Raw genomic sequence first — 7033 nt, forward strand, 5'->3', positions numbered from 1 at the left:
TTATTTTATTTTATTTTATTTTATTTTATTTTATTTTATTTTATTTTATTTTATTTTAAAAGAATTTAAGTATTTTAATCTATTCAAAGGCACTTGTCCCATAATGAAGAATCTGTATTATGAATTATTACTTGAAAATGGAAAGCTTTATACATATTTTTAGTTTCTTAGTTGTATTTGGACAGATTTTGATCAATTGTCATAATTACATTTATAAACTTCGTTTTTTCGTAAAATAATGTTTTTTTATTAACAATACAGTGCAATATAGAATAAAGAGGATGACGTAGATATAGTTTTATTAATATTAATTTATGTTAGATCGTGATGCTGATGATAAGTCTCAAGAACTAATGCATCTGGTGCAGATTTCAAACGTAGATCTTTAAAAAATAATTTCTTTTTATTTATCTCTACTCTAATATTAAAATTAATCTCCAATATAGAGAAATTCAGAGAGATGAAAGATGTAGGTTTATCAAAACTAGTTTTCTTGATCTCACAGTGTAAACAGTGTGTACAAAAGTTACGTTAAGGTTGAGTTCGTAGTTAGATTGATTTATATAATTAATATAATTACATTAAGCTTATTTTTTTGTAAGTATATCGCAAAAGATTAACCGCTTATTTTGAAAATAACACATAACACAACAACAATGTTGTCTTATTTAGTCCAAGTTTTTTGAAACCGCTTAACTAATAAGCAGTTTATGGTTGCCATGGCTAAAAATTCGTCTATTGTGAACGATTTTTGGAAGTACATACAAAATTTTCAATTAACTATCAACATATGTTTTTGTTTATAATTCCTATTAAGTGTTATTATTATTCACATTTCGTAGTTTTTATTTTTTCTACTTATTATTTAGTAGAATATAGCAAATATGTGTATTTGCATTAAGCCTCCACAATTCCTTGCGCACGATCTTGAGAAAGAGCTCATCCGAGCTCCACTTATTCCGCTTTACAATCGTGGTTTTTTTGATCCTGATTGTAAAGTATATACATAATTAGACCCCCCTCGCAATCTTGCGTAAACCCATCTCCTTCATCGATATTTCCATCCTTCTTAAGTGTATTAGTCTATCTTCGGCTTTGATAAATTTAGCTTGCTAAATACTAAGCCCTTCTGCTCTCCTTATACTGTCGTTTACTGGAATGGGGGTTGCATTCGCTGAACGCGGTTGCAATCTTCCGCATCCATTCCTAAGAGGTGGTTTAGTGGGTTCAAGTCTCACACGGCGGCTTTCGATGTGTATTTGCATATGTAAACTTCTCAGTTGTTGTTCAATATTCTTATAAAAAATAGGCCTATTAATAAATTAATATATATATATATCAATAACAATTATATTATATCGTATAATCAATATGAAATCATATAATAGAATTATATAATACAAAATATATTTACTGATATAGAAGTCAATTGCAAAAAATAAGTTAATTACCTAGAATATAACAGAACATAACAGTCCTGTAAGATAACATGCCTGTACGGTTCTGACACAGAGCTGATATTTCAAGGAGACAACAAGCAAAATTCTATCCTTTAAACTTTAAATTACATTTGACAAAAATTGCAACGATAAGATATAAATTTCAAATTTTAAATTGGTTGTACATTGCTTCAAATTACAAGTAAACTGTTTTAAAATTTTGGCAAAAATTGTGCAAATTCATTGGCTTGATGATTGCCAAGGTTACAATCATGTGACATTGCAGGTAACTGATGTAAATTAAAGTTCTTTGTTTTCCCAATCTCGTTATAGTTTCTACTTTTAATGTCAAGTCAATACGACAGCATACGACTGTGTAACATTGAAGCAAAACTACCTTCCGCAATAATAGTTTTTACTCACCAGTAAAGAAATTTTCGATTCCATTACAAATTTGTGCCAATCTTCCACAGGACATTTTTATTGCACATAGAATAAATGTGCTTATATTTTGAAATATTTTCTGAAGAAATGTAAATTGGCTTAATTTAGTTACTTTGCTTTGTTCTAACTTTCAGTGACTATAAATCATATAAATTGTATACTCATAATTAAAAAAAAATATAGTAGGAAAAATGAAATAGAATTTTCCATTCATGAAAATATTGTACAAAAAAAAGTAGTCATTGCCAATTGTTATTTCTGCAGAAGTTCTGTAGAAATATTTATAGGAATTACCTTGCAAAACTGCCGGTACGTGGGCAGAAATTGAGGAAAAGTGCACAGTTTTGCTTTCATTTCGTATTAACATGACAAAGAAATTGCAATAATATGTTCCTTATACCTACGTGCTTTATTTGCACTGACAAACCCTCTTCCACCAGTCAAGTTTCTTCTTTGTTCCACTCTTGTTCTACGTTCTACCTATCGAAAGATAAGTTTCGCCTTTGTAGTTGGCGGAAACGGAAACGTACATTTCATAATCTGATATTCACATGAGCAAGCTTGTTTTGCTTTTATTTTCTTTGGAACGAACATAGAAATTATCAAAAAAAAAAAAACTAAAACTAAAAAAACAGAAACGAATAAAAAAGGGGTTTCAATGACATAAAAACACTTTGAGCATTTAAAGACGCAAACTTTAAATCGGAACAGACGTTCAGATATATGCCCAAACATAAAAGGTAACAAATAGGATTAATGTGGTTTGGATAAATATTTGGAACGTTTTATTCCGTTTTATGTGCTCTATTCAGAACCAAACGACGAGGTGGTGGAAATCCAAATATGTGCTTGTTAGAGATGGCATTGAAAATATGTCAACGTTTTCGGTAACACGTAATTCGGGTATGAACACGGTTGAGCTAATCTATTAAAAGGTTTACACGTGTTATTTTGCAGCTTTTTATGCTATTTTTTCTTGTATTTGCAAACAAAAAAAATGACATAAATATTCCTGTAACATTTCTAATAGATAAGAGAATACTAAAATAAAGATACTATATTATGGAGAAGGTAAAAGCTGTTTTTAATCCTTGAATGTTACACAAAAGTAGAAGATTATATCGCTATAACTATTCATGAACAACATTGACATTATTTGAGTTATTTTATTTGTGAAGTAAAGCAAGATGATGAGTTAAGTTTTTAATATTTTTAGCTATTATTTATAGATAAAAAGTATTAGTTTTATGATTACCTTGTAGTCAAATTGAAATACTTCTTGATAATCTCGTATTGTGATTTTAATCCATACAAAGAGATTAAAATAGTTGCAAACATTTGTAGTAGAAATATAGTGGGTATATTGCTTATTCGAAAAAATATTTAAAAGATTCAAGTAGAAACTATAAGCTATAAGTTAATAATTATAGAATAAATTAACTAAATTTTTGTCTTTGTCTTTTCTTTGTTAATCGAATCCGTCCATATTTCAAATAGTTTCTTTTCATCATAAAGACGCGACACTCTCAGCAAGAAAAAAATAACATTAAAAATATAAGTAGAATATTTTTGATTTATTATTTAATTGAGAGTAATATCTAAAAAGCCTGTAGAACCAAAAATAATTAAAATTAATATATAAAATATCAACTATGTTAGTCTTGATAAATAATATAGCAATTGGTGCCAAGCACGTAGCCTAGAGTGGAAGAGGAGTGTTGAGTTTGCGAGACTTGGACAACTAGAATATTAAACGAAGGACTATATGTATATATACGAGTATTTCTATTGTAAATGTATAAATACAAATTTATTTAATCGTAAATAAAAAAGAATTCGATTTAGAATTTTCCCTGACATTCGTATTTTCTCACAACAGTCCTGGTTGGTACTAAAGACTTTGTCTCTAAAGGTTATAAATTATTGATGAATATACAGGGTGAGATGAAAAAACTGCAACAAAGTAAAACGCCATAATTTTTTCATTTTTTTTTAAATTTTATTTTGAATGAAAGCAAAAAATGTCGGAAATAACATCAAATTTGAGAATCGGTTTAGAATTGTTCGAATTGGCCACCTTTGGCACGAACTATGGCCTTCAAACGGCCAATGAAACCATCACACGCTGCCCGAAAGTGGCTCTGTGGTATTTTGTCCCATTCTCGGCGAAGCGCTTGCTTGAGATGATCGACACTTTGGTATTTTTTAGTGCCAACCTTGCTTTCCAAAATACCCCAGGCACAATAGTCCAACGGATTGGCATCCGGAGATTTTGGTGGCCATTGTGCGGTGGAAATGAAGCGAGGAACCTCATTTCTTAACCATTCTTGGGTGGCGCGTGCTGAGTGCGATAGTGCTGAGTCCTGTTGGAATGTTCAAGGTCTGCGGCCGAAATGTTTGCGTGCCCAGGGCTTCAGAACTCCCTCCAAAATATTTTCGCGATAGATTTGCGCATTGATTTTGACCCCACGGTCGATGAATACGAGCGGCGAGCGACCATCGGCTGTTATGGCGGCCCACACCATCACCATGGCCGGCTTTTGAGTTGTGATGGCCAACCGAAGTTGCAAATTTTCAGCTGACCTCTCTGGCAAGTAAACACGATCATTTTGTTTGTTTACAAACTGCTGGATAACGAATGGTTTCTCATCGGAGAAAACCAAATTCGGCAGTTCACCACTTTCGGCCAAGCGAAGCAACTCTTTAGCTTTTTCGAGTCTAACTTTTTTTTGCGCATCAGTAAGAACTTGCACTTTTTGGAACTTCAATGGCTTTAGTCCAAGCTCATTTTTCAATATTTGCCGAATGGCATATTGCGATATGTACAGCTCACGAGCCATTTTTCGTCCACTGCGACGCGGATTTCGTTCGATTCGCTTCTTCACTTTTCGAACCATTTCTGCCGATGTTGCTGTTTTTTTTCGTCCACTTCCTTGACGTCGGGCTACGCTACCAGTACCATGGTAACGAGCGATGATACGAGACACAAAAGATTTATTCACTTTTAAATGCTGGAGGGCTCTAACGATAGCCACTTGTGGTTTTCCAGCCAAATGCAAAGCAATCACACTATCACGCTTGAATTCCATCACAAATAACTTTTTTTCTGAAAAATTCCCACCAAAATGCTTTTGTGCGCTTGTAAACAATATAATGAGCTGTCACTAGAATAAATCTGACAGCTGTGGGACGAGCGGTTTAGAAATGACAGCAGTCTGAATTTGGTTGCAGTTTTTTCATCTCACCTTGTATAAAATAAATAAAATATCATATCATATGATATGAAACGATATTCTATTAAATATAAATTCAATGCAGGTACATGTAAAAGATAGACTAAAAATCATTTTGCGAAACTTAAAATTATTTAAATAAGATTACTCTTTAAATCGAATATAAGGTTTCCAATGCCTTTCTAATAAATGTATATATTTTCTATGTTCTATATTATGTTCTTACTTACACTTATGGAACATCTCTCACATTTAAATATAATTTTTGTATGGATTTTGTATGATTATTGACATGTATTGCTACTTTTATGTCGTCTTAAGAACAAAAGTGTAAATACAGCATAACAATTTATCGAGACCTGTAAAAAAGGTTTTAATATTGATAATCAGAATATCATTCAAACTAAATCTCTTTTAGTGAAGCATACTTTCAAACTGATAGATCCTCCATATCTAAATATATTTATAAATATAGTACAAGTCTATAGTACAATAGTACAAGTCACATAGTGAGTAATAGTACTACTCGTAGTAACTGTGAGTAACACTGTGTATACACAAGTGCGTTAAACCAGCAAATTTTCGTGTAAATTTTACTTGTGTTTTACTTGAGTTTTACTACGAGTAGCTCGTGGAACAGACCTAATATTTCATTTATTATTGTCCATATGTGATGCTGTACAATATCCTGATGGTTGAGCATGTAGCGATTTTTCAATAAAACGGGTAGTACCACACTGTATAACAACCCTGTCTAATCGAATCATTTTCAATAAACAAAATTTATGAAATTAAAAAGTGATAACACTCATATCCTATTTTACAAGCATGGAACTGCTGACAGTCCTTAGTAAAGTATACTCTTTTCTTCTACTTCAAATAAATAAATTTTCAGTACTTTTGTTTCTAAATGAGATAAATATCCTACTATTAGGCGTAACTTTTTCTTCAGGTTCTTGTTTTAATTAGAAGGAGTTTTGTAATGTATTTACCGTAATTTTTACCGGTATTTTCACCGGGATCACCGATATAAACTAACCTGCTGTAATTTTTTTTTTGCTATTCTTTGAATAATTGGTTTAGTGGACTTATATCTGAGATTGTAGGAAATTCATAGACTTCTACCGTAAAAAAAAGAAACTCAAATACCATTGGCTCTTAAGGTCTATTACAAAATCTAGATACTTATTAGTCCCCAATTTATTTTTTATGTTTTTTATGTATGTATACAATCTTTTAAGGGGGATAGAATTACTGGTCCGTTCGTTGTCTAGGTCTAGAGCTTATACTGTAAGTATAAAAAATATAATATTTATTATTAATATATAATTCTGATTTCACAATTTGTTCTTCGTACACTTTTCAATAGAAATTTTCAAATTAATTTTGAAAATAATATGCAATATAAAGGTTGGCTTAAGCATTAATAAAAAACTCATTAAAATTGCATAATAAAATATTGCATAAGAATATTTTTTAAAGAATTTTTTTTCATAAGTAAAAGAATTTATCTGCTTGTCCTTAAGTCAGTTAAGGAATTTTTAAATGACAACATTCAATGAACTGTTATTGTAAGAATTTATTGCTTTATTTCACTTTAAATGTAAAATAATAAAAAAATACAATGAATTTTAACATGTTTTTAATACGATTTTTTACTAACAATTCCTTTTTGCAATTTTCTCCTCTTCTGTATTTAAAAACCGTATTTACCTCAACAATTTAATCCATATCCAGCTGCCAGCTGCCAACTAGTTGCCTGCTCCCTACTATCTTTTGCCTACTGCCATATCTGCACTTTATACGAACAGATATCCTTCGTACGATCCAAGGAGAACAAAAACAGGCGAAGAAAGGAAGAAGTTATTACATGTGGGTGTGTTAAAAACAGAAATTACCTTTTCATTTCTCATTTAT

The sequence above is a fragment of the Teleopsis dalmanni genome, chromosome 2 (genome assembly GCF_002237135.1).
Source record: "Teleopsis dalmanni isolate 2A chromosome 2, ASM223713v2, whole genome shotgun sequence".
NCBI lineage: Eukaryota > Metazoa > Arthropoda > Insecta > Diptera > Diopsidae > Teleopsis > Teleopsis dalmanni.